The sequence below is a fragment of the Coptis chinensis genome, chromosome 6, assembly GCF_015680905.1.
Source record: "Coptis chinensis isolate HL-2020 chromosome 6, ASM1568090v1, whole genome shotgun sequence".
NCBI lineage: Eukaryota > Viridiplantae > Streptophyta > Magnoliopsida > Ranunculales > Ranunculaceae > Coptis > Coptis chinensis.
The window spans coordinates 34,686,837-34,707,136 of NC_141461.1; positions in this window are offsets into that span (position 1 = coordinate 34,686,837).

Below are 20,300 nucleotides of genomic sequence, written 5' to 3' on the forward strand. Positions count from 1 at the left end.
AACTTTCATAAGTACCAAGAACTTCAAGTTTCTTTTGGGTCAAATTTCCTTCTGGACTGTTCTTTGAAGTCATGAACTAGTAAGTAGTAATATCAGATGTGGTGTGAAAAGAATACGACCTTGTCGTGATGCTGTATTCGTATGATGAGTATATGTTGTATGTTATTGAATAATGATGAGTATTCTTAACATGTGAGATATTTTTCAATTATGGATTTCGATGATGAACTAGATGAAATTGAAGAATACCTCATAGAACAGGTGATTGTGTATGTTTTGGTGGCTTGTACTTTTGACATGCAAATTTGCTATGTATATGCCGGTTGGGAAGGCTCCGCAGCTGATGTACGTGTGCTAAAATCTGCATTGGAAGACCCAGATGCTAGATTTCCTCACCCACCTGAAGGTATATATGTTTATGTTGATTTCTAATTTATTTAATATGCATTCCACATTATCATATAATTATTTACTTAATTCTAATTTTGTTCTTGAACTAGGCAAGTATTATGTTGTTGATGCTGGGTATGCAAATACAAAAGGGTTTTTGGCTCCTTATCGAGGAGTTCGATATCATTTGCAAGATTACAGAGGGAGCAAAAATCCACCAAGAACTAAAGAAGAGTTGTATAACCATAGACATTCATCTCTTAGAAATGTCATCGAGCGTTGTTTTGGAGTTCTTAAATCTCGATTTCTGATACTTAAATTTGCGCCAGCCTATCCATTTGAGACGCAGCGTGATATTGTATTTGCAGCATATGTGTTACACAACTACATTCGTCTGGAAGGGAAAAATGATTGGATTTTCACTAGGTATGAAAATATGGCAGATGAAAACGTCCCAAGTGAAGAAAACAACCAAGTGGAGGTGGTTGCATCACGACCAAGTGCGCGTGTTCAAAGAGTTAACCAACGCCAAACTTCATTACTAAGGGATTCAATTGCACACAACTTATGGAGTGCAAGAGATTGAGCGTATTTGATCAATCAATTTTATGATATGGGGTTGTTTTTAATTTTTATATAACTTGAACGGTTTGTAATAACTTTTTTTATTGTATTATTTGAGCGAGTTTAGTTTATTAAGATTGACTATTTTTCCACGCACAAATTTGGACTTTAAATAAATACGTTTGGTTCCTATTTTTTAAGATTTTTTTTTTTTTTTTTTTAAAAAATAGCTTTTAAAAAAAATCTCAACCAAACATGTTTATTCAAAAACTGTTTTTAGAATAAATATTTTTTCAAAAAAACACTTTTTGAGAAAAACTGATTTTTGGAAAAAAAATAGGATCCAAACACCCACTTAGCTTTGTGTATTGATTGGGTTATATTATTATTAATACGGTTTAAGAATCTAATTCCTTAATTTTACATATTTTTTTGGATGGGAAACCGATATTTTCAATAATTTTTTTTCTCAGTTTAGCGAGAAATTGATCATCTTGGCCAATTAATCGGTCAATTCAGTGATTAAATCGGTTCAGTGAGAAAAAATAAAAAAATCAGTAAAAACTAATCGGTTTACGAGCGATACGCGATTAATCGGCCGATTAATCCGATATTGATAGCATAGGTTAGGAGGTCTTTTGTTATTAGAAGCCCGAAATTTAAGTCTATTATAAAATAAAAAAAACGGTTAGTGGCAGTGTAGTCAAGGTGTTAAAGTGCAACACCCTCTTTGTGCCTTAGGCACAAGACGCGAGGCGTGGCGCGCGCCTGATTGAAGTGAGGTGCGTAGTAATAAAAAAATAGATATATCAAATAAAAAATAAAATAAATATTAAATACACTACTAAAAAAATGACTTATTATGACGGCTGTTTTTTTCTATCTTGACGGCTTTGTTAAAAACCGTCAAGATAAGTGTTCTGATGATATTTTTATGATAGTTGTTGCAACATCCCCATGTCTGATACATGCGTCATGAAAATATGGTGATTTTATGACGGGTTTTTTAAAACTGTCAAGTTGGACCATTTTTGTTATGACGGCTTTGTCTATTTTATGATGTCATTAAGACAAGCGTCAAGAATATTTATGACACGGTTTAGGTTAACCGTTAGTAGAATGGATTTGTTGCATCGTTTGGACCGTGTGTGTGTGTGTGTGTTGTGTGTTTTGAGTCAAGCCCACTGAAGATTGAAGCATCATGAGTCAAGACGTACAGAGGTGTCACTAGAAAAGAAAAGAAAAGAATTACATCAATTCCCTCACATAGCAAAAACCTTTATGGCTCTCTTCTTCAAACCAGTTTCTCTCCGCTTCTCTCGAAAACCTAGCTAAACCTTTTGTATCTCTTTCAGTCTCTCTTGTTCAATTCTCGAAACCACTTGCTAAAATCTGGGAGATTGCTCAATCACTTTAACTTGTCTTGAAGTTCAATGATTCCAATAGAAAATTCTATATTTGATGAACTTTTTGCAAACCAGTGAGTTTTTGTTCGCCACTTCTTGTTTTACATCTGTTGATCAATGTTTTGATATAGAAAAGTTGGTCTTTTGAATATTTTGATTGAAAAAAGTTGGTCATTTATCGAAAATCTACTTTCACAAAATTTGCTTTGTTACATATTGCACATGTGAGATGCTTAGAATTGTTGGTAAGTTGTTGAGTAGCTATTTGAAATTATTTACTAATGCAGGGGTTCTTTTTTGTGCATACTAAATGTTTGATGATATGCTAGATTGGGTTTCCAATAAGCAATCACGTTTTATAAGACAAGTTCACCAGGTCTATATGAGTCTGTTGCACAGTTACCCTTTGGTTGTTCATTTTGTCCCGTTGCAAAAAAAAGTAGAAAAGATTCTTATCGACATCTCATTCCAGTACGAAAGTGTTAACTAGTGCAATACAATGCCTTTGTACTTGGTTCATGTTATAGTGGCTTTTCTGTTTATGCACAGGGGTTCTATGTTACTGAGTCAAGTCTTAACAACTACACATTTTAATTAATCAGTTGGTTTAAGTGCTCTAGTTTATTTGGGGCGCGATAATTGAATTAATTTGTTTTTGTCTATTATAATCAAATGAATGCACTGGATCCAGTATTGAATCCCCAAGAAAGGCTGCAAAGGAAGTCGTTTTCCTCTTCACGAGATGCCATTGTCCAAATTGATGGTTCAGTGCTTTCATATTCATCTTAATTCTGAAATATCAATGGTACATGTATATATGATATGAATTATTATTGATTTGCTTAGCCAAACTTTAAAATTAATTTTATGTGATTGTAAACATGAAACCATTGTAGTCATTTAAAAGAAAAATCTTAAGCAATAAGTAAAGAACAAAAAAAAACTCGTATCTCTCAATACAATCTAGCTCAACTTCAACAAAATAAAATAATGAACCAATCGAGTTGAGTCAAATGAGTTCTTCATGAAATAGAACACGTGATTCGAATTTTAGAATCTCGTAAAACTTCATTTAATTCATCTTTGTGTCTTCTCTCAATCCTTACAACTTAACAAAAACTAGTCAAAATTAAGTTTAGAGTGTACTCCAAAATGAAACTTATTAAATTTGTACAATTTCTTGTACCATACAATAATTGGATCGAGTGTAAATGTGTCACATATAACAAAAATTGTAACAAAAAAAAAACGAAAAAACTGTAAAAGTTAATAAGGCGTGCGCGCCTTGTGTGCCTCGCGCCTCAACAAAAGGCACAAAAAACTCGCGCTTTATGTTATCTTCCGCGCCTTGGTCAAGGCAAGACACTAAAGTGCGCCTCTTTGCGCCTTGATTACACTGGGTTAGTGTCACACTTTATTTTTCATTCTCTTTCTCCTCAAAATCCCCTATCTTTTTCTCAACCAACCACTAAAATCCTACACACTTTTATAAAAATTCTTCTTTTCTTTTCACTTCTTTTCTTTTTCCTCATCTTCTTATTCTTCTTTTTCTCTTCATTCCTAAAGTCTTGACTTAACATCAATTTTCACTGCGTTTGCGGGTTTTCTAGCATAGAGAAGGTACCTCTCATATTTTTATAGGTCCGATTCTAGAGACTCAAGAATTCTTGACTCAACTTTTACTTAATTATTTTACTCTTAAATCATCTCAATATAATGGTTCTTATTTAAGTTATTAAACCAATTTAAAATTCTCATTTAACGTCATGTAGGACCCATGTGAACTTTTAATTCATTTTGTCCCATGTTTTTTTTTTATCTCTCTCCATAGTAGTGTTTCTTAGCACAGTGCTCTTCTTATTAGCAATATCATTCTCTCCCTAACCACAAAATCCTATTAAAAAAAAAATAAAAGAAAACAAAAAAGCAGTAAACATTTTAATGGCAGAATGAATATAGTTACACCTCCTAACACTATTATTCTCTCTAAGGAAGATTGTGAAACACCTCTATTTCTTTTTAGATATTTTGTATGTGTATATATTGTTGTGAGTTTCTTGATCAAATGATTGTATTTGTGAAATTCAACTTTTGAACAAACCAATTGGGTGTACAATTACCATTAAAGCGAAGAACAAATAAATTAAAAACTCATTTTTAATCAGTCAATTGTGGTGAAATTTGGTTGCTTTTGCCATAACTTCCAACAATTGAGTGTATATATGTTGGTTTTTCTTGTAGCTAATAAAGTGTCAGACTTAGTTTGAAGCGCATATCATAATCGTGGATACAAGTTTCATAAAAAACAACTACCCACATCACCAATTCACACTATTAATAATTAGATGCAACCAAATAACTTAGTTGTTTTTTCTTCTTCATTATTTTTTTCAAATTTTTATAAGTTTGAATTTTCAACATATTTGTATTTTAACCAATAAGCCATTTGACATCTTAATTACTTGATTTGAACAATTCGAGAATAAGAAAATATATTAATCAGGAGACAAATTTTTTTTTTTCTTTAAAAAATCGATGGAGGCTGAGTGAATAAATAAAATAGGGTGGGGGCGGCGAGAGGAGTTTATGGTATGGAGATGAGGACGAACTAGAAGTGGTAAGTTGGAGAGAAATAGTGGAGAAAAAAAAAAGGAAAATAAGTAAGAAGGGACCGACCCTATTTTTATTGAGGTTTTCTTTAATGTGCAGGCCCTCCAATAAATTCCAATGTGCGCTAATCTCAACCCCACATCTAATTTTTGCTTTAAAATCCAAAATCTAAAACAAACTTGTTAACCGGAGAAACTGGTTTGGAAAAGGAACAAGTACATGAAATACCAATTTTACCCAAAAACTAATCCAACCTAATAACCATCGAAAATGGAAAGTGGAAAGTGAAATAAAACTTCGCTAGTTCGAAAAAAAAAGGGAAACAGTTAGAGCCAAATCTCTCACACTCTTTTCGGGCCAGTTATGATATCTCCACTAAACTATTGAGTTCATCTCCATTTGTTTCCCTTTCTCACTATCTTCCAAGAGAAATCCTCTGCATTTCAAACTCTAGATTGGGCATCTCTCAAATACTCTTTCAGGTTTGGATATTGGTTTATATAGAGTAGGTGCTGAAATTTATTAGATTCTTGTTAAATTTCTATAATAATTTACCTCAATAATTTATGGTTTTAATATGGGGGACGTAATTATAATTACACAAGTCTTGTACTTGTTATATTCTATATATACGTTCTTCTAGGTTTGCGACAATTCATTTTTTTGTATATGTGATACCCCCTACATATTTTTTCTGGATAATTCCACTCCGATGTTTCTTTTTGGCCCATTACTTGTTTCAGTTATCTTCTTTGTAATTTTACATTCAATTTCGTGGTTTTGAGTTTTACATATTTAGTTGTTTTGATTACCAATGTCAAATGTGACTTTTCGAGTTTTCATAGTTTGTTGGAGTTTCTGAGTTTTACATGTTTACTTGATCTGATTTCCTATGTGTTGCGTTGAGTTTTCTTTATCGTCTGGCATATTCCAAAGTTCAACATGCTTTCTTTGCTATTCCTATTTTCATTTTTGTAGATGATTAATGTGATTACCTTCCTTTTTCATAACAGTGTATGGACTTATTATTAATCACTGGTATAAGAGTCTCACAATTGTGGGGTGGGGGAGGATTTAGGAACACTGCTTGAAGAAGGGAAATTCGCTTAAGAATCAATAGGGTATAAGGACACGAGGAGGAAGGTATCAATGTGTCATGATCTCTGTAATTCCAGACATTGTACCATGGCCACTTCTTCAGACCTTGTGAATTTGGCCATTTCCTCAGATGTACTTGTGGCTTGTGTGAGCAGGTTCCTAAAGAAGTAAGGTTACCATTACTTTGTCGGCATTTGAGTTCAGCATGACCTCACATATAGTTTTAAGTGTTCTTTCACCTGCCTAATTTGTTTACATTTTATCTTTTCAATTTGAGTTTTATTAATTTTCTGGAGTTTTCATTTGTTCACCCAATTTATTTTTACATTCTTTTTTGAAAACTACATTTTTATTTAGATACTTTTGGTATTGTTTTTTTTAAAAATCTTCCTTGCTATTAATCACATATCTAAGGTGATAAGGTGATGACTTGTATTAAGGGCCTACACATGGTGGGGGAATATTTAGAACTTGGCTTGAGAAAGAGGAAATGAAACCTTATGTAATAAAGCCAGCTGCAGTTTCTACTGTCAATACCAAGTAATGAAGCCTACAATATGCATGATAGTGGTATACTATCACGAGATATAATGATCATGTGTGTACTCTTAGTGGATTAGGGGAGCATTCATAACTTTTTTAGGGATATATTGGAAGGTACCTTTTTTTATAACCTTATATGGAGTAGAAAGGAAAATTAGTAACCAATAGCGAAATTCGTTGAATGTGATCTAACAACTAAATAAATGAATATGTAAATGCAGGCATCAGAAGTAGGTGGATGAGTGACCTGATTTGATTCTAGCACTGTTCTGTAATGCCATGTACACTATTTCTATTTTATTTATTATATTACTATTATTATTAGCTGATGTTATTGAAAAATCATTGCCTTCTGTGAAGCTTTTGATTGAGGTAAGATAGATTCCTATTTATGCTCAGTACGCACAACTGTCATTTTGGACCAATGCATATTCTAATTTGTTTGTAATCACCTTGAAAGCCATGTGTAATTTTTCTTGGTGTAAGGATGGAACCTATCTTAACACGTAGCTGTGTATTTTCCATAAATTAAGGTAAAAAAATTCTTTTTTTTTTGGGCTTTCCTTGTTTCAATCTCATACATGTATACATCTACTGATTGTTGCTTCAACATGGAAACGGATAGATAATTTATGCATTTTTTTTTTCTTTTCAATATAGATCATGATAGCGCTTTTGGCTTGGCGTAGCTAATCCTTTAAATTATTAACAAGGAGGATTGACACCACTAGAGATTGCAGTTATAAATGAAAATCACAAGGATGTTTAGATTCTTTATCATGTGACTTCACCTATTCCGTTAACTTGCATATGTTGGTTTAGGAAGTGTGTTCTGGTTATAGGTATTTGGAGGATAGTTAGTGGATTGGTTTGTTTATGGTGTTTTTTGTGAGGGAAAGAGTTTGTTATTGTTGTGAATTGAATTTGCTTATCTTCTTATGTTACATAATAAGGAGAATTTAATTTTACTACTAGCTTCTTTTTACTTGCTTCTGTTGCTTAAATTATCGTTACGCATTATTCACCTTCACCTTTTGTCCCTTCATGACACAAAGGTGAATCTTTTAATTGTTTATTTGTGAACCTAAAATGCTATTGTTTGTTTTATTTTTTATTTTAAAATGAAATTTTAACTTCAAATTAACGTTGCTTCACGTGTATGCTCTTTATTTGTTGTTCATTTTATTTTCCACTTATAGTGCAAGAAGTAATTAATGCATATTTATATTATAGTGATCAAGTGATGGTGGATATCTCTAATGAAGACGGAGATTGGGCTACAAATATGTGTAATGACACATGTCCGTATGAGGAAAGTGATTCTTCTGACACCGAAATAAATGTTGGCGAAGGTTCAACCAATGTGAGTTTGGAAGACAAAGATGAATCAAATGACCATAGCGTTAAAATTGAAGGTTTTGAGGGACAGTCAAATGAAGCAGATGCAAGAAGTGAACAAACTAATGAGAATGATTTCAATCTATTTAGTGGTAAGTTGGGAGGGGAAGATCTAGATGAAAATGCAATCATGTTTTTAATGCGTTTTAAAACCAGCAACGAGGCATTTGAGTTATATAACGAGTATGCCAAGGTTGTTGGGTTTAGTGTACGCAAGGGTGTTTACCAATTTCATAAAGATATCCCGGTTAAAAGAAATTTTGTGTGCTCATGCCAAGGTGAGAGAGAGAGGCGAAATATTTGAATATGGAACACAAAAGGAAACAACGTGAGTTGTCTAGATGCAAGTGTCTTACGATTTTTGAAGTGATTTTTTATTTTAAATGCAATATGTGGGTTGTTAATAAGTTTGTTGCTGAACACACTCATCCACTTGTGCCTTATCCTAGTTCGATATTTGGTCGCTCAGATAGAAAGATGGGCAGTGAAGATGCGGCTTTGGCAAAGAGTCTAATTTATGTGGGCATTAGACAATGTCAAGTGATGGATTTCCTTGTTTATAGGGCTGGCCAATTTTGTAATGTTGGTTACATAAGAAAGGATTTGTATAATTATATGACAAGGATGAGGAAAATTTATTATATGAATGGAGATGCTAGCACACTTGTTTCTTGCATGAAAAACAAGTCGAAGATTGATCCAGAATTTTACTACTCATACGAGTTGAATGGGGATTTACACTATTTCTTGATTGTAGTATTGATATGATTGACTATTAATTGGTTGAGGGTTACCATGGATGTCTGAAAATAGTTATGTGTGTGTGTGTGTGTGTGTGTGTGTGTGTGTGTGTGATATATCTGATCTTGGGGTGTCATGCAGGAACCATGGGAAAAAACAGATAAGGACATCAAATCTAAGGTAAGTCAGCGGCATAAGGATCTAAGTCAGTTGAGCACTTTCCTTCAAAAAAGAAAACTCATCGATGAAGAGTGATGATCCTTCTTTTCTTCCAACTGATGAGTTTGCTACACCCATATGTCACACACATCCTCTAGAGTTAAATAAAACTATAGCACTATGGCATTAAATGATAGGTGCGCTTTTGTAAATATAGATCTACGGTAGTATGTATATGGTTTTAGTCGATTGTAGTAGCGTCCTCTATACCATCTTTTTGTGTTTAATAATGGGATTAGCGTGAGTCTATGCCATTCGTGATAATAGGCAATCTCATTCGCTAGGTATCCTTTGTGTTTAGTAATGGGATTGCTATTCTCTTCATATATGTTAGACTTATTAGTGACTGCTACCATGCATACAATGATATAAACCTCTAGGTACATTTATGGGATATTGTTCGTAAGCAGTCTTGTGGACCCTATGAAGAGTTGACTCTAAAACAATTTTCAGTAACATTAGCCACTGTCAATCTACATTGTTGCTTGTCGTGGGTTCTTTCTATTTCTACCTAGAGGTTGAAGAAGATTGGTAGAACAAGCTTTCAATTGAAAGTCCATTTTTTGAGATAAATTCCATTTGATTGCAGTGAATGGCATTCTTTTGGGAATCATTGCTACATCTAGCACTTGATTGTATGAAGTGTCAGCTATATGTACGCAAGTGCCCAAACAGGTCTAACAATGACTCACTGGCTTTGAATTTGCTGAATATCCAGTATCGCCTATTCTAGATTGTTATACTGTGAACTACTCCTCCATAATTTATTAACATGAGAAGGAGCTGCTGCAATGCGTATATTTGAAGTATAACTTATCTTTAGGCACCTAATACTGATTAGAAAATCTCTATATCTATTTTGAAGGACCTGATAAACTAGCTGAGACAACCTGTTATTTCGTTAGTGATTATTGTTGTTACAACAGTAAGATCTCATGCACATTACCCTTGAAATTAACATAATAGGTTTTGTATCCTGTGTTGTATAGTGAATTAGCTTAATGATGGTCGAAATTTGATTATATGTCCACCGTGGTATAATTTGTATGACCTAGAAGGCATGAGCAGTTAGTAGCATTTGCACCACACAAGGAATTGATTTTTCTTATGCGAGCACGCATTGGGATTGACTTAAAGCATACCAACATTACGTTTTAGGGACAACATGCTTATGAACCACAATGGTTAATTTGTTTTGTGAGGTTTTCATGTGAAAATTTAGGTTGTGCCAACTTTTCTTTTGTCTTTCAAAGTTGAACATGGTTGAGCAATAATCTGAGTGTAATTCAGATTTAAAGGATTCATGCCTCAGTGGCAATACAACTCTTTAAAAATCCTCTAGTCTCTTTAACGGTTAATTTGTTTATATAGGTCTTAAGCATTTCAAGATAGCTTTTCTGCAAGTTAGAAGGAGCAAGTGAACATCAATTGTTCGGTACAATGATGAAGCTGAATTTGGAATTATTGTTGTGGTGTCAAATTTGGAATCTGAAAACTTGGTGATGGACCTGCAAAGAGACCTTGCACCAAGAAGTACACTGCTGCATAAACAACTTGGTGATGGACCTGCAAAGAGGCTTTGCACCTAGAAGTGCACTATTACATAGACTGTTTAGCTGCTTTTAATTGCATGTGATTGCATAGATCAATATCCCAAACGCAAAGCTTCAACTGAATAAGTTGTTCTTTCACTCAGATTGTATTTGAGATGCACTCTAAAAGTGTTAGGGCCACATCCCCTTTCCCAGCATCCATATTATTGTTATTTTTCCCTTTTTTTTTTTAAAAATTTCTTTCATATGTTCATGTTTGTTTTAATTGATGCAGAGTCTACGCACTCTGAGAGAATGTAGCCCGATTGAGAAGTTCAAATGGTTGGTTGATCAAGTTTTGTACTTGAGCACTGATCCCAATTCTATGTCTGTGTCATTTTGTGGTGCTAATTTGAGTGATTTCAATCATTTTTTTTTTATGTCTCCTCTAACTGTTTTAACGTATTGGCTATAAAAACAAACCATCATATGGCGTGGTTACTTACTTTCATTGGTTTAAGAAACTGATGCAATGAGCAAAAAATCAGGCTTCATAGTAGATTTCTCATTAACATTATATGGAACCGAATTGAAAAGAAAATTGAATAAAATGATGACTGCAGCTTTGCTCATGCCTAGTCGGAGAGATACTAAGAGATAAAGTCAGCCAATATGATCTTGGCTTTCACAACAAAAGCCAAACTCATAGTATAGGTAATAAGATAACAAATCCAAAAGCAAAATTCCAAGACTATAGCTCAGTTCACTACTTTGTTCCAAAATCTAAATCCAAATAAACGCCCTTGGAATTCTCTAGTTCAAACTATGCCTTCTGCAGAATAATCCAGTAAATAAACAAACTTTTTATATCAATTGAACTATCATAAATTTCAACTTTGATATGATTCTCTTCCAAACTCAAAATCGACATTTATAACCAATCTCAAATTATACAATACAACACCATCCTCATCATCACTTCCATCCGTAAATACAAGTCATGTTCCTTCAATTGAACTCCACCCAAAGTCAATAACAAAACATTCTAATCACTCAAATTTGTTTATAAGCCCATAACAACAATCAACACTAGGTAACAAAAAGAAACTAAATAAGTAAATAAAAATAAGGTACCTTGATAAGAACATTTGGAAAGAAGAGTTTACAATTTACAATTTACAGTTTCTTCCTTCAGTAGATGCGTATCATGACACAACAAATGCTGCTACATTGAGAATCCTCATAAGGTTATTACCCTACAGGAGATAGTATGTACATCATACATTTAGAAGGGAAGTCGAATGACTACTACTTCAAAAGGATAATAAACATTTCCAATAGAATATCTAGAATATTGTAGTCCATACTACGTCTTGGTTGGCAATACTAATCACGTTACTTAGATTAATTTCATAAATGCAGCATCCTATGACCTACATCCTTTCACTAAATCAACCACATATTCTATAACATAAACCCCAACAATGTTGGTGAAACCGTGAACAAAGATGGGTATTCTTTTGACTTAAAAACATACCACTGGATTTGTATTGCCTTGATGTAGAGGAAGCTCCAAATTCCTCCAACTGTCTTTGGCTCTCATCAACAAGTATATTCTCCATATCGACTTTTTCTGACTAACAAACAATAAAAGGGGAATAGTTCAAACAATTAACATGAGCTTTCAAAAACAAACTCCATTTCCAGTTGATAGAAAACTAATTGTAGCAAATAACTCTATGTTGCCCTTCAAGTCAGTATTTAAGGCATAATCTTAAAGGTATTCATCAATCGAAGATGATCAATGAAAAAAATTAAGTAATCTACATTGCAACAGATATGAAAAGAAGCAGGATGGAGAAACAAACAAATAGTTAAATATTCAAATTCATATGTGAACACCATTTGAAGGAAAGACAGGCTTTGTGAATCACCTGCTTCAAAATTTAGACAAGAAACTGGAATCTTTTCCAAGGGAACTCTTGCCTTAAATGAAAACTACTGAGCAGTGACTAGTGCTCAAGAGTTTAGTAAAAATCAACTTATCAACACAAGTAAATTCTAACATATACAATATTTTTGTCACAGTTTTAATCCCTTGTATCCACATACAAAAAACTGACAGTTATTTCTAACTCATGGAATCTCTTCTTCCACTATTTTTCATTTAAAGGTCATAGTCTTGTTTTATGCCAAACTTTTCACCCTTGAGGTGGCTTACATGTATTTTGACAATCTTTTTTGCAACTAGTGTTCTACCAATTTAAAACCTGTATGCAGATAGAATTCAAATGTTAAGTTTATTGGTTCATGTCTCAAGAGTAAGCCAAGTTAAATGTCTCACCACAAGTCTAACCATCACAAACAACAATTTGACAATGCAGAGAAAACTAGTTAAAAGGTTTTACTAACAGTTCAGAACCTTGCAGATCACATATTTTTTGCTCTATGGTTCCTTTCTTTTCACTAAGCAACTTCAACTTCTTTTCATGGTCCCCAATCCGTATAGCAACCCTCAACACGTCATTCCTAAGTTCCTGCAACAAAGAACCAGAATAAAGATTATCAAATAATGATTAAAATGAAATAATTAAGGAATCTCTTAACTACCATCTAGTGTCAGCATAAAAAACAAGACAGATTGTAACTAATAAATGCATTATGGATAAGGGCCCGACTTCCAGTGATTTTGAGAAACGATATAGGATTATTTATCTTACATTCTTACACTTTGGACTTCTGAAGTGAAATCTTCAAGCTAATCACCATTTATTACAATGGACCTGTAGAAACAGGAGGAATGATAGCAGGCAATGACCTGTAGAAAATATAGTAACAAGGAAAACAGGGTTCTAATACATCAACACTAAAGAAAGACTATAAACAAACAAAATAACTCAAATTCAAAAATTCAAAAATTATAATATTGTGCTTATTGACACTAATGACAGGCCACTAAAGAGGACTATCTGACTAAACACCTAGTTGAAATAAAGATAACATGAACTAGAAACTTCTCTACACAAATGAAATAAGTTTTAAGAAACCAAAACAAGGAAGTAAAACTGCTCCTATCTAGTCCATCAAACTCCACCACTACCATGCTTTTTTCCTCGGGATTTAGAAGTACCAACCTTATTGTATGCATCAAAGCGTGATTGAAAATACGTTTCCCAATCACTGTTAGTATGATAATGATAGTCAAACCAAAGCTTCGCTATTTCTAGCATCGGATAGTTTGTTTTGAGCTTGAGCTTTAACATTTTGTTCTCGACAAGCCCAATACTTATAACTTTAGGGCCATTTTTAGGGATAGTTGATCTCATTGGGAGAAAAGTGACGGACTTTGCCTCTGAGAAAAAGACAACGACAGTATGATACTTCGAAGCTGCAAGATAACCAACTTCAGGCATTTTCATAAATTCATCCGTACCAGATTTTGAAAGGTTCTCCACACAATTTTTAAACCCATGAACACTGAACATCTTTACATACTCTTGCTTAAAGCAACTCAACTCTACTAACAAATCTGCTTATAGTTTTATCCAATTCTCTTTACGATAATCCAATGCTAAAGCCAAGGCCATAAAACCACCGGTTCCATCTCCCATTGGTTCTTCAATATCCAAAGTGAATGGCCTCACAACTTCTGAAACTTTATGCATATAGTGAAAGTAGCAATGAGTATAAGAAGGTATTTCAACATCCCCGAGATACTCTACCTACAAAAAACATCTAACTATTCAACAATTTTTTATTTTATTAATTCCTACTTAATCATAAAAATCTTTACACAAATTTACCTTCTATTTTCTTTTCATTGTCTCCTTCATCAGTCCAAGAGTGACGGGTGAAGCATCGCTAGCAAGTTGTTGCATGGGCATAGGGGTTTGGTTTGGTTCCACTATGTCCTCCGTGAGATCTGTAATATTTGCATCATTTGCAAATTTCTTTTTTTCTTTAATCACCTGAATTCTTTTCTCAATATTGTTGATATGGGACACTATGCCAATAAAAGCCTCATCAAGGTACTCTTTTTATTGCATACAAATTCATCTTCAGACCAGCCACCTCCTCCTCTAGTCGATCCATTGGAACTTGGAAATCTAAGAGAAAAAATAAATAAATAAACATTTAGACCTAGGACAACATCAACATTGCATATACTATCTAGCGAATTTTTAGCACTGTAAAATAGTTAACTAGTTACTCTATTTTCTAAAGTAAACCTTTCCTAGTTACAGAGCTAGATTTTCCATTACCATGGTCAACGTCTCTTGTCAAATTGGTCACTAAAACATAGACAACAAACTAAAAAAGCCACTTACAAAGCTAGATTACATTTTTGGGTAATATGCTATGGTCTTGCATGCATGAATATCAAAATAATTGCAGAGAATAATTGAGAATAATTGATAACAGGTGTTCATTAACTAAACATGAAGAAGTAAAGCATAGAACATATAGAACATAGAAAATATTACCTTTTAGTGTTAACACGAGAGTTGAAAAAGAAACAAAGCAGAGAACAATTGTTGACTGTTGATGGTTGATGTCTCCAATTGGGAGGGGAGGTAATAAATGAAGCGGAAATAGAGAATGTGGAGATCCATTCGAAAGTGGAGGGGGGAAATATGGTGATCGTGGGTTTGGACGTGGTGTGTAGGGAAGCCGAGATGATAAATTCTTGATTTTTTTTGAAGTTTTGAAATTTTGAAAATTCCGATAAACTGAAACAACATTGAAAATTGTACTTCATCCAAAATGTGGGGAACGGGGCAAATCCACAAGGCCCAATTTTTCCATATATGCCGATATTTTGCTCCCCCCACCCAAAACCGAAATATATCAGTATATATAGATATTTTGGAGATTCCAGCTTTTTTGAAATAGTTAAAATTTCGATATATATCATTATATATATGATATATCGCTGTCAGAATTATCTATCAACAGTCAATATAATCGGTCAAACAGTCAACAAGTCAATCGATATATATATATAAAATATATCAGATATATTGATGATATATATCGGTCCAAAAATAAATCAAAATATCATATTATTTCCATATCGTGTACCCATATTATGATATATTGATATATCGGACGATATTTTCGGCCTTGGTTGAAGAGAAAAAGAACTAAGTTAGGGGTTCAATAACGTTTTTATTTTTCAATTTTTGGTTTAGGAGGGAAGTAAAATCAGCTTATGTGTTTGCTCAATAACCCCAAATAGATATGAACAATGACTGTTCATATGAATAGTGATTGCTCATAACTCCTGTTAAGGTATGAACAATGATTGTTCATACTCATGTTCATGGACCAAATTATCGCTGATATATATCGGTATTTTGGTGCACCGACATCGATATTTCCGACATATATCCACTGAATATAGAACCCTTTTTTTCCCGATATATATCGGAATTTCCGATATAAAACTTTATATCACCGATATAATCGATATATCCAATATTTACGATATATATCGGTTGACTTTTTGACCATTTTTTAATATAAATCCGATATTTCTGATATTATATTTTTGATATTTTAAATAGTTTGGACTGGTCACCAAAAAAATAGATATATCCGATATATATCGGTTTTTGGGTACACCGATATATTCATCGATATCGATATTTTGGGCCTTGCTCATGTTGAGGTATGAACACTCATTGTTCATACCTAAAATACCTAATTTAGGTATGAACAATGAGTCTTCATATAAACAATGATTGATGAGACTTTTAAAGGTTTAGTGTCCCATGCCAACCAAATTAAGGATAGAGTTAAGTTGGAAATATCAGCAAAGAAATGGGAAAATGATCTTGAGATGAGACATTTCGAAGCAGTTTTAATGGAACTAGAGAATACTCCTGTGCCAATTATTAGATATAAAGATGCTTTACCTATCACTCCTGAGTTGATGAAGGAGACAATGAAAGCAAAACGGAAGGTAATTTAAATTCATGCTAAGGATTTTATGATTAAGTAGAAACTATATTAATGAAAAGAAAAATAGTTGCATAGTGAGATGTTGTTATACCCTTGAAACGGTGTGTGCTAGAGATTTTTTAGACAATACCTCCATAATAACAACGAAAAAGGTGCATTCACATAATTCTCATTTTACTTGTTACAAGCACCAAGATAACCATTTGTTATTGTTTTAGGTTGAGTTTGGTAAGGATATGGGTAATTGCTCCTTCTATCGCTATCTGGATTACTTCCCAGACGTTCTACAACCTTTAATTTTGGATATTGAAGATCCAAAGGGTGACGGTAACTGTGGATTTAGGGCCTTGGCCATGGCATTGGTGTATGGCGAGGAGTGCTGGGTTCAAGTACGAGTTAATCTAATTTCAAAGTTGCATGCAAGTAAGGAATAGTACATACGGATGCTTGGTCATGAAAACGTGACTCGTTGTGAGGGAAGTCTATTACACTTTAATGGTGATGCTCCTGAGGAGAAATGGATGTTGCTACCTGAACATGGTTATCTTGCAGCGTCAAAGTATAGCGTTGCGATTGTGTATTTCTCCATGGCAAGTTGTCACACTTTTCTGCCGTTAAAGTCAGCATTCAATGAGAATGACTATAAAGTCATTGGTATTGGGCGTGTTCCAAACCACTTTTTAAAGTTGAATTTGGAAGCAAATTGTCCAATGCCAAAGATCGCGACGTTTTGGAAAAAACATCATAGTGAAATCGCAGATGAATGGAAATCATATTTCATGTCTCACTTTGATGCATTTTCACTTGTCTCTTGCAGAGATGATCATTTGGGCGACCATGTGATTCTGAGTGATTCAGACTGACTTGGTAGGAGGCCACATTTGTTGAAGCTTTCGCCTTATAATAGCTACAGTAGACTTTAAGACCTTGGAATCACGTAGCCAATGTTCTTTCTCAATTTTAATGCAATTGTTTGAGTTCACTTTAAATTTGTGTAGAAAAAAATAATATGTTCTTCATAATTTTGGATGTTGTTTGAAACAAGTTATTACTTCCTCTTAAATTAGTTATGCACAAGTAAAAAAACTATCGAATCCAAAGCCTTGTGTGTATGTAAAATCATGAGTGATGTGATTTTGAGTTGTAATATGATCATGAATAGCTGCAATATTAACTTAAGTTGTAATATGATCATGAAATAGATGGAGAAAGAGAAACACAAAAAATATTGTGCCTCTTTCAGATTAAATAATTAATTAGAAGTGGATCCAGATGGATTCAAACCATCAGCCTCTCAAATAATGAGCGCTCTTAGCCTTTTGAGCTTATGGATCCATTGACAAAGACAAACATTCACCATATGATGAGTAACAAGTTAAGAGAAATCAAAGCACCTTGACTGCTTATATTCTGTCTTCTATGTCTCTTATATCCTAAAATTACCTTCAGAGAGCATGTTTGAGACAGACCAATTTCAGTCATGATGATCAGGCATTTTATATCATGCTCGTTTGCATATTCATACTGCTCTATAAGGCTTGCGGTCTGACATGGGAACAAACGCTGCCTACACGACATTATTATGCAGTAAGTGTTAGTAGTATACTAAAAAGCAATGCTTTGAGTATAAGTGGGAGATTGATAGGGTTATATACTAAAAGCATTATTTTTGTATTAACTCTAATTCTTTATATTTTGAATGAGAATCATATGGGCAAATGTTATGCATATTATATATGTTATTAGTTATATGCATGTGTCTAATACTTTATGTTGTAGATGATATGGTGTGTGTTGACACATAGAAAATCATATCATCAGTACCTTATAAAGTATAAGTAAACGTTCACAACCTAAATGGATTTGGACAAACCATTGGTATGGTTGTAGTATAATCTGGTATTAGTCTATCTTGACCATAGGATTACACTAGTACACTTTGTGTGTATTGAACAGGACCGAGTGAGGTTGTTTCTCTTTATCTGACTATATAAGAGAACAAACACCTCTGTTATTATGGATGTTTGTCCTCTTAATCCGGATATAATAACGGGCATTTACGTGCATTGTACATTGCTTTAAATCATCAATGAGTGAGATTCATTTGTGAATCAACAAACTCGATGGATTGGGTAATGACATTGTATGTAAGGTGTGTTATTGATTATAGAAGGAATCCGTGACCGCAGAAGTCGGGTTGATGATGTCCCTTGAGGAGCTCAAAAGATTGTCATGTAAAACCCCGCGGTGGATTTATTCCGACATGACAATGAGGTTGAGTGGTACTACTCAAGGACATAATAAGTTGATTAATGTAGTTGTCGAAGAACTTGACTTAATCAGCGGGCATTCGATATCTTAAACGGGGGAGATCAACGAGCATATAATATGGAGCCCATAAATGCCGCTTGATAACGTAATTTTGGATTAGATGTAGTGTAACAATGGCCTTTAGTGGAATAAGTCATTTATTGACGGACTTGGGCTGTGTGTTCTGGGCGAACATGGGAAGCCCAAGCCCATTAGGAGGCCCAACCCTAATTTCTCCTCATGGTCCTTGTTGTAGCCTATATAAAGGAAACCTCTTTCTCTGGCCGTTTTCTACAGAAGAAAAATCAAGGTTTTGCTCAAGAAAAATAGATCCAGAATCGGATCCAATTTTGTGAGTGAGAGAGGCCAAGAGAGAAAGAAGAGGTTGGAAGATCGTTGCCCATACAACGTCCACTCTGTGCTTAGGAATACAACAGAAGATCAAGAGGTTGATTCAGATTCATAGCTATTGGATTCTCAGAGTTATCTTAACCGGATTTACAGGTATGTTTTCTAATCCAAAATCGTGAGAACCATTAATTCCGCTGCGCGTGATTTTCACGGTTTGTAGAAATATTCATTCTGAAATAACGGTTTCTACAGTAAGTACTTATTATGCAGTGAGTACTTATGGAAGTCAGGGAATAATACCCCAACAAAAACAGAGTTCTACAAAATAACCACAACAATGAACCAATACACCTGAATAGCATGTGAACAATATTGAAAACGTCACCATCTTTTCCAAACCCATAACAGAGAGATTTTGGTTTCTCCTCTCTAGAAACGCCTATTTTACCAATCAGACAGAACACGGATATCTCACATTTTGCAACTGAAGATGAGCCACTATTTCTGGCCAGGAGCAAAACTAATCAATTTCATACCCACCACTTACAAAACCATCACATTTCAGCCCAAATTGTTATAGTATTTAGAATATTTTGACTTGGCTTGACCTGAATTCACTAATGTAATTTGATTGTGTAATCAAGGTCAACTGCTTTTTGGTAAACAAGTTGTAAGCTCTTGCGCATCCCTTGGTAAACAAGCAAATTGAGCAAAAGTAAGTGCAAGTCAACTAAATTTAGTTGCAACTTACTTCCCTCAAGCCCATATGTTACATGACAAATAGGTTTGCCTCTTCACAAAAACTACATAATAGTCATAATATTATTGCATGACATTCAAACTTAAAAGGCGTCCTTTCTTTAATACAGTTGAATGAAATGGTCAATTCTTGAGAAGAAACAAACTAAATAATTTGCATGTGGATCCAGATGGATTCGAACCATCAACCTCTCAAATAATGAGCGCTCTTGCCCTTATGAGCTTATGGATCCATAAACGAAGACAAGCACAAACTGAAAAAACAAAAAAATATCTATGAAATATGAGGAATATACCCCTAATTCAAAACAAAAAAACTAACGTTGAGTCAATTAACATTGGACCATGACTTGAAAGAATAAAAGCACGCCAATAATGTACTCACAAATATTCTAAACATTCACTCCGTCCTAAA